Genomic DNA, 15287 nt, shown 5'->3' with positions numbered 1-15287 from the left:
AAAATCTCTGCATGGGTAGCACCGAGGCAGTACCACTCCCTCCCCAAAATCCTTGCTTAGGCAGCTGTTCCCAGGGCTGCAAAAACAAAAGGTGTGAGAAGAGAAGGAGGCCGAGGAAAAAACAAGCTACAGCTATGGAGTGTGACTATCATAAACAGCTAATTTAAGGAGTTTAATGCAAGTCTTGTTGTGGGCATCGTAATGGCATGCTGGCTGCATCCATGATGTATGGAAACAGAAATTTGCTGATTCAGGTGTGAGGGCTTTTGAAGTGATGGCAGCTGAATTTGCACTGAGCCTTCGTCTGTCAATTCATCCTTTTAACTGAACAGGCATGTTTTTAACAAGCCACTGCTTCTCCAGACTGACAAATGGTTTCTAAGACATCCCTTCTCTTTCAGCTGTTTGTCATTCACTCATGCTCCTTCAGGTAGAGACATTTTTTTTTCACAGCAGAGCACTCCTTCTTCCTCTCCAGCCCATCTGGCTGTGCAGCATCACACTGCAGAAATTCTTATGCAGCACCAGAAGAAAAGAAAACAGCTGGGGAAAGGTTACTGTGTCACATGCCCTCCTCTACAGATGCTATAATCTGATATGCTCAGCTCTCAGTATCCGGGGTAATAAGGGCAAAGAAAGAAAAGAAAAACAAATAATACAAAGTATGCATAAATAAGGCCCCAGGAATGTAGTGCTTTAATACCTTTACCTTTGCAAAAACAAGTTTAAGATGCAGTATGAGGTTATAAATAAAAAGAAAAAAACATTGTGCATTATACTTTATAATGGCTCTGAAAGAGTTCTGGTTTTTTTTAAACATGGCACATCTAATCTGCAGCTCAGATAACGCACCCACGGATAATCGAGAGTTGACTGTAAAAAAATGTTTTCTTGAATGACAGCTTGAAAAGTTCATGCACATTTCTCATGACAAATCACCTAATTATCATTTCCATCAATAGACTGTTAACACATATTCCGGGCACTACAGGCAGAAGAAAAAAACAAGCGGGAATTACCAGAGCCTTATCATTCTGATGATAAAAAGCCCAAATTCTAAGCAGTGTTACAAAGGCCAGCGGTCAGCTCAGACGAGGATGGGATTTCTACCTACACATCAAGACTGCCTACTGTTGCCAATGTTATATGTCATGATAACAGAGAGTTTGCAGAAATGGCCCTCAAGCTCAAGTCTCGCCCTTAAGCCGAGCTCTAATTAGCAGCAGGCAGGGAAGGTGAGGGCAGCAGGGCAGAGCCCGTCTGGGAGGCTCACACTCCCTCCACAGCTTACTGGCTGGCACGGACGATGAAACCTGGCCTGAGCTCTCCCTGGCAATTCTTGTATCCCTAATAAGGTGTGTGAACATAGCCCTAAAGCAAAACTCAGCTGCATTTTTCACCACCACCACCACCACAAAGAGAAGCCCAGCCTATGCGCTGTGTATAGGTAATGCTGTTGGCAACTTCTCTCCAGAAGTGGAGCTTTAGGAGGTGGGCAGTTTGGATTTCAGGAGCGTGCGGTCCAGACAGTCATTAAGACAGAGCCAGTCACAAAATTTAGATCCAGACCTGATGAAGCCTTCAAGTACATCCATGTTTCAGCCTGTGTTGCAATATGGGGTTTGGCTCTGCCTGTCATGAAAATAATTACCTCCAAAGCACAGCGTTCTCCCCAAGACTAGATCTTCACCTCTTCCTTAAGCACAGTGCGTTCATTCAGATGTGGACCAGTCAGAGTGGCCACCTCATGAAGGGATGGAGAGGCCAGTTCAGACCTCTGGCTGAGGAAGAGGGAAGCATCACCTGGAGCCCTCACTACACCTTCATGTGCTGTTGCCTCTTCCAGCTTGGCTGCAACCAGCAGCGGTAAAGCCCACCAAGGACTCCCCCCGCCTCAGATCTAAACCTGAGCGGATCACAGCTGTTTGCACGAAGCCTTCCCAGTTTGAGCAACCATTCCCAGACAAACCAGACTGCACCTCCAGGCACCCGTGAGCGGTCAGAGGGAGAGGCTCAGAAAGGTCTACCCAAATGCCGCAGCCTGAGCTCACCGCTGGCCAAACACTGGTGACTCAGCAGGGTTGAAGCCCTGAGCGCTGGGATTTGCCTCTTGCTCTGGCAGCTGTACCCCGGCAGCCGAGGGCCGGCCAAGGGCACCCAGGCAGAGAGCCCTGTGGACCCACAGAGCACCGGCAGCGCTGCAGGCAGACGCCAGCCAACAAACTTTTAGGAGGACACAGAGGAATCAGATTACGGAGATGATGCTAAAAAGTGCTATTTTCATCCCTTCGTTTCATAACCGGGGCTTAAGCCTGAGCGTGGCATTTTTCCTCCACTCTGAATCACTGGGACCATTTTCAATGGCCCATGTGTTAGTACTGCACAGGCAGGGCAGTTTCTTGGCTCCTGCTGGCTGAACCTCCAGCCAGAAGACAGTAACACAACAAAGGAGAGGATAGAAAAGGCTCTGAGGGGCTTCCAGGAGTTTCTTCGCCCAGGATGCAGGGTAGCTCCCCTGTCCAGTCTAAGAGGTACGGACCTCCAGGGTACCACTCTGAGCCACTCCTTAAGTCCAGACCTCCCACCAGAGAGGTCCAAAACAAGTGCCTTTGCCAGTGCCCAACTTGGAGGACGGTCTCAGCCCTTCCTCTGAGCTCCCAGGCCACCATGACCCTGCATACTCCACAAGGGGAACGCAGCATGCTCTGGAGGCAGGGGGGGACGGGGACACCCAGCATTACTCCTGTTCCCCAGCACCCCTGCTCCCCAGTCCACTCTGTCAGGAATTCACCCCTGCGATAGGCATGAGCCTACCAGCTTCACGGCCATGCCACCCAGAAAGGCAAATGATGATTTGGAAGCAAAATATTTACCTAGCAGAGTGGGGTAAAGTGCAGCAAACTGTATGAAATCCATTATGAAACTCCATAGGCAGATCTCATGTACCTGGAAAGCTCTTTGGTATTCTTGTGAGAGAGCAAATCCTAAAATGGAGGGACCTTCTAACCAAGCACCAGTGAGATTTTGTCACTTGCAGCCACTGGGTCAGCAAGAACAGGCTGCTTCTCGCAGTGACCCGTTTACTTCTCTTCTTCGTGGCTGTGCCTTTCTCATTTAAGAGATCAGTTTGCTTTTGCCAGATGGAGTCAAAGTCACTACTGTGAATCCAGCTTTTTTTTCCTTGTTTCTTGGAAAGCACCAGTCAGTACCATGTCAAGAAAAACAAACAGAGAAGTTTGCTTAGGATCTATTTAAAGCAAAGCATCAGTGGTAGCTCCAATAACAACCCCGGGGCCAGCACTGATGTTTGTGACAAAACTGGGGCTACTGTGCGTGAGAAGGGCAGGATCATTGCAAAACTGCAGCGAACATCCCGTCTTTCACCCAAAGAGGTCATAGCCAACGCACAGTGCAAGCGAGAGAGCTCTGCTCCAGCATCCCCAATATCCAGGCTGCTATTTTGGGTCACTGGCCATGTAGGAAAAGTCCTGGAGCTCAACCACTGCAAGCTGACATAAGGTCCTGAAACGCAGTAGAGATGCCCCAAGCGACCCAAGAGGGGGATCTGAGTTTTCTGCCTCTGCTTATCAGACCTTGGGTGGTGGAAGATTGCTCTGACCCAGGAGAAAGCCTGTGCCTTGCAGGGGGGTGACACAGCAGCATGCCCGCCACCACCTCTTCCCACACCCACCCTTGGTGCCAGGCGGCAGAAACCAGCTGGGGAGATGGTGGTGGAGCAGACCAGGGTCTCCAGAAGGTCCCATCCCACGGGGGTCTCTCCTGCTGGAAAGGGCAGGCATGCACACCCCACGCAGCTGAGAGTCCTACACCACACGCAGGCTCAGCCCAGGGAAAGGGCTGATAACACATCCTCACCTCACAAGAGCATCGTGAGACTAATTTCATTAGCATCTATAAAACACTCTGACGCTCTCCGTATGGAGCACAAAGCGTTATTAAACAGCCGTGCAGAGCAAAGCCAATAGTGCTTCGCTTTTGTTTATATAAGGTATTCTGCTGATATTATACCCGTGGGAAATGGTAACAGCTATGGTTACGATAGGGTATTTACAACCACCTCGGCTCGCTGCAGCAATACTGACCGTACCTCTAAAAGCAATCTCAGAAATGTCTAGTCCATGGGGAATCTCGCTACGTCCCACTTACAAGCATGCCAGTGCTTGCCTTTTCCTTCTGTAGCTCTCTTCTGTAAAAGAGACATTCATAACTCCAAGGTCCTTACCAGTGAACCTAATCCAGCAAGTATCCAAGACCTTCAGGAAAAGAGACTTTCATAGCATTGGAATTTTTCCATGCCAGCACTTTTTCATCCCAAGATAAATGGCTTTTACTTACAGGGCTAAAGGCTCTATTCTTTTCAAAATACTTCTCAGCTTCAAAGTAGCAATGGAAATTGGCTGTGCACCTGGCCAGCTGATCCAGCCTGGAGTCAGCCAAACACCAAAAGGCATCTTTCTTTCCCGCAGCACCGAGCGGTGCTGCATGGTAGACAAGCAGGCTGGAGGGCTGATGTAAGTGGGCTAACACTTAATTAATCAGAATGTATTTAAGCAGGGCCCGGTCAGCACGGCCTGCTGAATTTCCAAACTGGGGGCTGGTGCCCAGGACGCACCTGCCACATTGGATGCTGGGTCTTGGAAAAGCCCCTTTCTGGAGAGATTGCTTTTAGACACCCAGCTGCTGCATTGGGGCAAAGCCCCCCCGAGCCCTGTCATCTACCCAGTTAACCTGAGCAGGCACTGAAGAACGGACCTCTGCAGCGATTTGGGAACAGGCCAGACCAGAAAACAGCTACACCAAACCCCCTGCACTCATGGACTCCCCTTGGGCAAAAGTGAGCATTCCTGCAGATGGTGGATAGAAGTTGATTTTATTTTTATCATAGGGGTGGACAAAGGCTCCAGCTGATGAGACGTGTTTGTCTTTCTCATGAGACAAGTTTAGCAAACACCTTGTTGACAGCAGTCTTGACCAAATTGCTCCCGGCCCTGGACAGAAGCACAAAGCAGGGGAGGAGGAAGAAGAGGGGAGGAAGAACACTGCTTGGGGAAGCCTGGCACTGTTACTTGGACACCTGCATGGGGCTTCATGTTTACATGCAAAGAAACTCGCCTGAAGCCCAAGCAAGAGCCAAGAGCAGCTCCCGGCCCTCGCCCGCCTCTCTGCAGGTCTTGGGGGGGCCCCAGGCAGAGACGTCTAGCAAGTCCCAGGAAACTTTGGAGCTCTGCGTGCCTTGCCCCAAACCCCTTTCCTCCACAGCTCCCCGCTGGCCAAGACCACCCATTTCTCCCCACCTTGCTTACCACCCCCCATCTCCAGCGAGCCCCTCCTCGCCAGACTCCTGCCTCAGCTACCCCGAGGCTCCTGGCCGTTGGGCGCCGAGACCCTCAGTCTGCTGGAGGTTGCACAACGCTTGGCCACGTTCAACTTGACCTGAGCTGGGGTTGGTTGTTGCTCTCACTTTGGAGAGCCACGGCCATAAAAAGAGACGGGATTTGCTGGCCAGGGAGAAGCCAGGGCGAGCTGATGCAGTGCAGGCTCCTGAGGTCAATGGCTGCAGCTCCGTGCCGGGGGAGGACACGCAATGCCTAATGTGGAACTGTTTGTATTTGGAGCAATATATAGTTACATTTAGCCCCTAGCAGCTGCAGAGGCTGTTTACTGTAGCGCACAGTCCTCGGCCTATTAGCTGAAGGCCTGACAGTGACCAGATGCGGAGAGGAACGACTGCGAAGCCTGCAGCCGTATTTATCTCCTTGCCAAGATCCCAACAATACCTTGCCTAATAAGTCTGGCACAGAAATAATCATTTAAAGAGCTAAAAAACACAACATCCGCAGCCCATCTTTACAGCCAGAAGGGGAGTTTTGTGAGGCTTACAGTCTAATCTTTCACCGTCCCGAGTGCTTCCCTCCTACTTCACAAACAGAGGGTGATTTATTTCCTGAACGGCTGGATGCGAGCCTCCTGTATGTAAGCGTTCGACAGGGAGGCTGCACCTCTGCAGCCAAACTCCGCAGCGGCTGCACGGGGCGGCAGAAAGCAGCAGAAGCCACCACCCTGCACCCGCGGTGCCAGCAGGCTCCTCCGCGCGGGGGGATGCCTAATTCGCCAGGGGCTCCCGCCCCGCATCCCCGATGCCTGGAGGAGAGCTGGTCCCTAGGGCGGCAGCCCTAACCCTGCCGCTGAACCGCAGCGTGCGCACACGCGCCGCTCTGCGCACGTCTGCTGCGGGGGGGAGGACAAGCTGTCCTGCCACAGCGCGCGTCCCAGCAACGCCCCGCGCTCTACAGATTAGCCTTAACTCGCTAAATTAAAAACAAATCGACTCATTAGCTGCTTTCTGAGGACCCACAGAACCGTATCTTTGCTAGTAGGAAAACTGGATGTTGGATCAACGTCAACACCAAGAAACATAAGTTGCGCTCCACCAGTTCGCATAGTTTATGACCTTGGCTAGCAGATAAGCCCATGTAGTATGATATTCTGTGTTTTGCAGGCTGCAGGTACCAGGTGTCGTTGAAGGTCAGCGTTGAGAAAAGGGCTCTCCCGCAGTCAGGAGAAGGTTAGAGAGAATGATTTTTATGCAACATAAGCTTGTAGATGATTAACAATTTTCTTTCAGTTAACCACGAAGTTAATAGTTATTCAAAGCACTCCATTGTAATGGGAGTGGAGATGGGGAGACGTACTACATTAACCATTAATCTTGGACTGTGCAATAAAAATTAAAATGGAATATGGCACATAAGTATGATTAATTCTGCTTGCAAAGGGAGAGGGTGTCAGTGTATGCTTTGGGCGGGAGTGTTTCCTTCTGACAGCGGGTGCCCTGATGCAGGTGAGGATGTGCCACAGGAAGGCTGCACTCAGCGTTCAGTCCTGTATTTTCTGCTTTTTTCAAGCTCAAACCACACTCTCTCTGTTTCAATACCCACCTTGTTAACTCTGCACCTCCCAAAAATCTCTAAACATTAGAGAGTGGCTGGATTTTTCTATTTTTTTTTTAATTGCTAAGGGAAGAAAGGAGAAAGAAGGATGGATCTTTGCAATTTGAAACTGTGGAAGAAGGCTACCATCAGTGAGACATCTGCTAGCCCACACCCGCTGCAGTGCACAGCTCCAGGGAGAAGGATGGAGGATTCCCCAAAGAGCTATGCCTCTCGGAAGCCCCCCTCACCTTGCCCTGGCTACCTCTCTAGCCACAGCCGTGGTTTTAGCTTAGCACTAAACACTCACCAGTGCCTCCCAGCCTCAGCCCGTGCCACTGCTGCTTTTCCCAAGCACTGCAGTCTTGCTGGTACACACGGGTCCATTGCCACATACACAGAGGCTTGCTGAGGTCGATGCCATTGAGTTTATTTTCTCCTTCCAAGCTCAGTGGCAAACCTTCGGAGAAAAAGAAGAGCATGGGAGACAGGCCTGAGAGGCAAACTTTGTACTCATGGTATCCCCCAGCTCAGCAATGTTTGGCTGGGGGTTTTGATGGGGGTTTTGAAAAGGGTTGCAAAATCTGGGTCTGGATTTATCCTCCCCCTTTTCTCCTTCCCACTACCCCAAGCCTGTCAAAAGTCCCTGGCCTGATGTCACTGGGGGTTTTGACTTGGGCCGCTCACAGCCAGCACAAAGGCTGAGGGAATGGGTTCTTCAGGCTGAATCAGAAATGTTTTGAAGCCAAATTCCCCCTACAGTTCAGATACACCTGAGTGAGCCTGCCTACTTGTTTTCCTGAGGATCTGGCACTTCCTTGTCCCAGCCAGAAGTGGAAGTGTTAAGCTAGGGCAAGTGACTGGTTGTTTTTATGAATACTTTCTCAGCTATGGGTGTTTCAGTGAACCATGCTTAATCTCCAGCTGTCTGTAAGTCAACATGCATTTCCCAACGCTTTCTGCCTTCGACAGCCATGCCGATATAATGTGTTGATTAAGAGAGAAAAGGGCCAGCTGATAAGAAAACACTGGAAGCAGCTCCTCAGGCTGGCGTGCACTGGTTCACCCAACAGCAAAGCGGCATGACCCCACGCACCAGCACACCCCCAGCCCCCTTGCAAGGCTGGGGTCTGCCCCTGCTCCCCACAGCCTGCAGCAAGCCTGGCCTCACGATGGTGGGCATGCCGGCGAGAGAGCAGGGAGAAGAGGTGTTTACTTTCCTCTTCCCCCATCAGTGTCTGCTCTCATACCCTCCTTCCCGACACCAAGCCCTGCTTTGGTTTTGGCAAGCCCCGGCAGAGCTGAGCCCCAGTGACCACAGCAGTGCAGGCAGCTCCTGGCTGAGCTTGCGGGGAGCGCAGAAGCGCATGGTGCTTGCAGGCAGCACGAGCGAGGCCCTCTGCTACCGCAGCCCATGCCCAGCAGCACCAACAGGCATCTTCTCAAGGTCTCTCAGTCCCAGGCATCCTCTCGAGACCCAGGGTGGATGGGCAGATAGCGGGCAGGGCAGGCAGGAGGGCATATCCCGTTCAGGAGGAAGGCAGGTCACACAAAGCCTACGTCAGCCCAGGGTGCGAGAGCGCTCCATGTTCAGTGGATTTGCCTTTGAGAAATGGGTTAAGAAAGGATGAAGTCATAAACATAAGAATATACATAATAGCATATCTATAATGGCTCTGTGATTGCTGGGCTTTAGTGCACAGTTAATCTACAACCTGGCTAAGTTGCCTCAAGGCAGTCGAGAGGCAGCGGCAAATGGGTGCCATCCTCCCACCTCCACACAAGCCCCTGTCTCCAAACATTATAAAGAAAGTTGTAAAGAAAGAGTTGCCTGCGAAGATCTGCAGGATGAGGCCTTTTATATTTTCCGAGGCCAAGGTGCATCCCGATACCAGGAGGTGCGTCACCACTGGGTGATGCTGAGCCAGCAATGCCCCACAGACCCACAAAGCATGGGGCACAGCACCTAGGGAGAGGGAGGCCTCGTGCCATCACTTAGCCCAGCTGTGGGACCAAATTTTGTCAGGAACCTATAAAAAAAAGGTCCTACGTGAAATTTGTTTCCAGCCAGAACCAAGCATCTGGGAGAAAATGCGCTCCAGAGGAGACTGGGAATAGGAGCAGGCATAGAGGAGCCAACTCTCATCTGGCGGATGACAGAACCAAAGGTCCAAGATGCTTTCCTGGAGAAAAAACAGGCCTTACATTTGCTCTGCATATGTGTAGAAAGTACCTGGACATGGTATTTGAAGGGAGGATATTCAGGAGCATGCCACAACCAGAGGGAAATATGACATGAAGCTCCAAAAACTAGTGTGTTGTGAATTACTGCTAAGTCACACTTAGATTCGGGCATTAACCCCAAACTGAACCAGTAACTATCTAGTAACTGTATCTAATAAAGCACAGTCATGCTGCATTTATATATCTCTCCTCAATTTCCCACCCCTTCCGCTTCCATTTACTGGTAAAAGTCTTACGAGAAGCCGTAAATTTGCTGGAAAGGAATGTACAGCAGCAATAACAACACACTGTGCACAAAGTGGGCTGTATGTAAGACCTGTTCAGGCTTCCCTTCAGACCCTGGCGCGTTGGGGGGCAGAACTCAGCGCCCCCACGGGCACACTCAAGTCCCCGACACAATGTACCTGTGGGCACGTGGAATTCATTTTCCCATGCCACGTCACGCAGCTGCTTTTGCGCCGGTCTTTCCTACAGCCTCCAGCCTCCCCACATCGGCTTTCTCTTCCCCGCTCCCTCTAAGAGTGCAATTTTACATCAAGAGGCATGCAACCATCCTCTCCGGTCTCCCCCTGTGGCCATATAGACGGATGTCCAGCCTAAAGCCCTGGGAGCCCCTATAGCTAGCAGAACAGTGGGGTTGAGAAGTCAAGGGCATCTGCATGGCTATGTCTCCCTGCAGCAAGGCTGAAGCAAACTACCTGCGTGCACAGTAAGGCCTCCACAGGCCGCTTGCTGCACCTGCTCTGTGGACAGACTTATCAGCCTCCAAGGCTGCGAAACTGGTAATCTATAAAAAGCATGAGTCACTCAAAAAAATCTCATATCCTTCTCCAGTTCAAAGCATTTCCTAGAACTGCACCGACTGCGAGACCTTGAAGACACAACTGTTTTCTGAAATTAAAAATTCCCCCTTCTGGTCCTTTGCAGTGCCTCCTGAAAGACGTCGGTATTTTTTTGCTGTCTGTCTCGTGTCTAAAAAGCTTCTCAGCAGAAAACGGGTACTGACAAGAGAGGAAATGGGAAAAGGGGAGCTGCAGCAACTGAAAAGTTCACCTATTATAATACAAAGTACACTCTTTGCTCTTGGAGAGACAACTTCTACTCCACGTGGTTAAGCAGACAACTGAGAAAAAGGCAGGGGAAGCCAGATGCTTCATATGCTTTCAGTCCACTGAGGACAAGGGAGCAACGCTGGCACCATCTGACCTTGAAACAGTGACTGAAGAGAAAGATGACACTGAAACATCTTCAAAAAGAGGCAATCTTTGTCTCCACAGCCCAAAAGGGACTCCATCTCCTTGGCGGAGGAGAGCACAAAGCCAGTTTGTCAGCCCAAGATGCAAGAGTTTCCACTAAGGAGCCCAGAAAACAGGCCACGGAGAGCGCTGGGCTGCGAGGAACAAAGGTGTTGGGCACGCGTGGCCCCCTGAGCGGCAGCCGCTCGGAGCTGGATGCTAATAAAAGCACCCTCCGAGCCCTGCAGGCACGTGGGCTGGTTAGAAGAGAGGAGGGAGAGCTGTGGATGGACCGGCGTGCTCTGCAGCCCACCGTGGACTCCTGTTGCATGGGAACCGAACACCGCTGGTGGCCTTGGAGGCATAACATCGGTCCTGGGAGAAATTATTGCCTGGTCAGAGCTTTGGATGGCTGTCACATGCATAATAAGCAAGTTGTATCTGTAGTAACCTGTTCCACCGATTTCTGCTCTACTGGGAAGTCAATGAAAATTGACAATACCCCCATGAGATTGTCGTTCCTTGGTCACGTATTCCAGAAACATTTGTTCGTCTGGACAAAAAGATATAGGAAGGGACAAGACAAGAACTTGAGTCTCTACATGTAAGTGAAAACATTATTAAGAAAAGCTTTTGTCAGGCAGGACACCCATTCAGCTAGCACTGTGCCTGATGAGATCCTTAAAGGCCCTGCTGTGTTGGGTATACCAAAGGCAGAGGAGGATGCTTAATGCATGCATCTTCATTGCTGCCTCTCTTGGGAGAGGCGCTGGATTCTCCTTCTCCCCGGGCTTATCTGTTGACAGATTACACCAAAAAAAGCCCTTTCATAAAGCTCTATTAGAATGCCAGTGCATGCAGCGAGGGCCACTGCAATATTCCCAAAGCCACAGACAAAGCTGACAATCTGCAATATTTTAGCATAAGCTCTGACCCAGTATACAGCAAAACAGACGAATGGCACTTCCCCCAGGGCAAGAATCACTTCTGAAGCTGCTGACAACTCACTGTTTATCTCATTGCTGGCCCATTCTTAATCACAGTTTGAGATGAAACTTTTTTTAACCCCAATTCCAGGCTGAAGATGTCCAGAAGAAAGACCCTTGACCTCTCTCCTGGTAGCCACCTCAGCTCCTGGCGATGCTGCCTGTAGGGATGCTGCAGTATTGTTTCTTGCTCGCAGGGCAGCAGGAGCGGTCGGTCTGAGCCAGGCTCTGTTCCCCACTGTCCTGCGTGGACTCTGCCACGGGGCAGGCAGCACGGCCTCCAGCCGGGGAAGGAGCTCACGGCAGGAGCGGCATGCCCTGCTCCCAGCTTGGGGCCAACCAGCCTCTTCAGCTTCTCCGAAGTTAACCTCTGTTTGCTCCTGTTGCTAGCTCCGAAGCAGGAACAAAACAGCAGATGCGCCATTTAGTCAGTTTTGGTATTGCACAACTGAAAGAGAATAGGAAAGCACCCGCAGGAACCGAGCCAAGTCAATAATGGAGACAGATTAAGCAATACATGCACCTGGCTGTCAGAAGTGTAAGATACTCTCTCTTTAGTAATTACAGAGCAATTATGAAGTTAACAGCAATTCCAATAAGGACATGTATTTCACAATATAATTTTGTTCACAATCCGTCAGGAGCAGTCACACCAAGGAGATACAGCTCTGAAACCAAACTGTCCTCACCCCTGCAGGCATAATCCTTTAAGTGCCAATCTTTGGTGGGGTGGGGTCTTGCACTAAGTCATAATTAAATGATTAGTTATTAACAGGATGTAACTGAAGCTGTAGTTTAATGTGACTTTTAAAAAAATCCCACTTTTAAGACAGGTAATGGAAACCAAGAGGAGATGAAGAGTTTGGGTATCGGATTTATGCAAGATCAGTTAGCCTATAATTCTGCAAAACCAGAAACAGATTAAAGCTGGGTTTCAATATATCTGAAGGCATCAAAGTCTGTTCTGCATGGTCTGGATGAAAAGCTTCAGATTTTGTGCCTCTTTGTAGTGGTAAAATCAGGATGATCTCAGTTTATCCAGTCCACCCAAAGAGTAAACAGGGAACAAAAACTATCGTAAGGTCCAGAACAGACCCATCCCTGAATTTAAGATACTAAATCAAACTCTGGTCTGCTGAAGTTCACAAAGTCTGACTTGCACTGAAATCCAACTTTGCTTCAAAATACTGATCTGCCATTTCGTGCCTGTTCTAAGAGAGAAAACAGCCTGCCTTGCTCCAAGTACTGCATGGCAGCACAAAGTGGAGGTCTCCTGTGGTGGCCCTGTACTGCCACGGCTTATGGCCAGGAGCGAGGAACATTGCATCATCACCATTTGCTAAAAGGGACTAGAGATTATTGAGCAAGTGACCCAGGTTGGCTGCTTCAGCACCCGGCCTGACCTCCTGCCTGAAACGGGCTGCCCAGGCACGTGCAGCAGCAGTGCCTGTGGGGATGTCCCTTGGTGCCACTAAACTGCATTTCCGAGCACTGCGGATTCACATCCAGGCTCTAAACCTTCCCACGGCCATACGCCCTTCCAGACAGGTGGTGACATTTTAGTATTGTCCGCTTCTCCCCACCTTGCTCTACCTCTGCAGTGCACTGCAGATGAGCCCATCCACACAGCCACAAAAGAAAGGGCGACCCAGGCTACATAACCAAGAACACGAAGCGTTCAAACCGATGGGAGGGGAAGAGAGCACACAGAACATGGATGGCATTGGGTGAAGAAATGCTGCCAACATGTGCATAAAACCCACTAATTCTATTCTCTAAGGGACTTTCTGGGCAAGAGCAGCCAGCCAGGAAGTCTTCCATCAAGCCTAGCATTAATCTCCTCACTGACTCTTTTTCATATCTCCTTTCAGGCTTTATTTCATTCAAGTAGTGAAACCTGTTGTGGTTTACTTTGATAAAGGTAGAGCCAGTCACTCTGTGTTCAGGCAGTAGGGATGTTTTACTATCTCTCGCTGCATCGCCAGTAGGGCTGAGAAGGTGCTATTGTGGTTTGACAGCTAAGGGGATATGTGATTCTATCCAAATACCTAAGTGCTCTACAAAGATTAAATAATTAATTATCAGAACTCCTGGCAGAAAGATAACCAAGCATTATCTCCATTCTCCAGACAACAAGAATATTTTTTAAAGAGTCATAGTTAAAAGAGCTACCCAAGGTTTGCTGTGAGCTAGTGATCCTAAGCACAGGTACAGTGAAAGCCAAAGATTTGCATGTCCCAGGCAGCATTTTCACCATCAATGCAGCTAATGGTCTCTAATGACCTGGTAGAGACAGGGTCTCAAGCTCATGGAAGACGTGCAAGAGTATGTGTGAGCTGCCATTTTCGTACACAGAGCTGAGCAGCATTTGGAGGACTCAGAGGGGAAACAAGGTGGCTATGGAAAACTCTTACTGTTTCATCCTCTTTTCCTCTTCATCCCCTTTGACCATCAAGCATCACTAAGGACTTCACTTCAAATTATTTATGGGATGATTTTTTAGCAACTAGAGCTAAAGTAATGGTTGCATATACGCATATGCACGTGTGTGCATATGTGCATAGGCACACACAGAATTGCCATTGCTAGTCTTCATAAACTTAGCAAAGGCTGCAGTACCCCATCAATATAACACCTCAGTGCCTTTCCCTCTAGTCTCCTGTTATGTCATCTTTTTAGTTATGCTTTATCTACGTTTAGATCACATCTCTGGGGCAAAAACTACATCCTTTATACATTTCTCTGATGTGCTTTTGAGATTAGACACACCAAGTCAAAATAACTCAAGTCTCTCCAAGAAGAGCATGCTACATTTTTGTGTTTTATGGTGGGTGCCTGGCAGCGAGAAGCTTTAAAAGCAAAGAACTAGAAGGACAAACCATAGATCACCTTTAAATGGCAACATTTCAGTGCATTTCACATGCCGTGCTGTTGCCTTAGAAGGAGCCACACAGCACAGAGCAGACCCAAGCAGGGTAACGTGGTGGAGAACTCTGCAGTCAGACCCCCCCCCCCAAACCACATCCCCGGGAGCCAGAGTCACCCACTGCTGATGCCTAGATACAGCTCTGCACCAAACTCCTGCAGGCCATGTGGTGGGCACAGGGCACCTGCACAGCCCTTAGAAGACTCAGAGGCCTCCAGAGCAAGAGCCTTGCACACCATGGTTTCTTCTCATCCCCTGCTAGTGCATTTATTTCCCCACAGGCCCTCTTTCTCTTACCAGTTTTCTTTAGCAAGTTTAAAGTTAGCCTTTTCCTGTTGCCTCAGTCTAGATCCACTAGCATTACCTTTTTAAAAAAAAAAAAAACAACAAAGAAACCAGCTTGCTTTGAGCACTGCCCTTTTTATAGGCAATTTAACAAAACAAGGCGCAGCTGCCCTGATGCTGTCTCCACACCATCTGGGAGAACCCTGCCAGTGCTATCTGCCCACACCAACAGAAGTTCATCCTGGCTTGATGTAGACAGCCAAGACGGGGCCTTCGGTGTGACCAACAGACCCTTTGGGTCACAAGGAGCACATGCTTTTTTCCAGGGACATCTGCCAGGGCTGAGCCGGGAGGTGACCCCCCCAGCCCTTCCCTGCCTGCTGCCATGCTGGCACCCCATCCTGCCACCAGCAGATCAGCTCTGCAGGGCCCCGACGCTGCTTCTTCCAAGTGGGCATCATTCGTTTCCTCTCCATATCGCATTTAAAGGCAGTATTCGTCTTGTCATATCTTGCAGCAGTTTCTCTGTGGCAGGTTGCCGAGGATGATGCTGGGATGTTTATTTCACCCTTTTGTTAAAAAGGATGACAGGTTTTTGGATGAACCTGCCATGGTTCGTAGAAGCGGAAAGGAAAAAACAAGTTGGTCCAAAGTCAAGGGA

The sequence above is a fragment of the Haliaeetus albicilla genome, chromosome 13 (assembly GCF_947461875.1).
Source record: "Haliaeetus albicilla chromosome 13, bHalAlb1.1, whole genome shotgun sequence".
NCBI classification, from domain to species: Eukaryota; Metazoa; Chordata; class Aves; order Accipitriformes; family Accipitridae; genus Haliaeetus; species Haliaeetus albicilla.
This window is presented reverse-complemented; position numbering follows the sequence as displayed.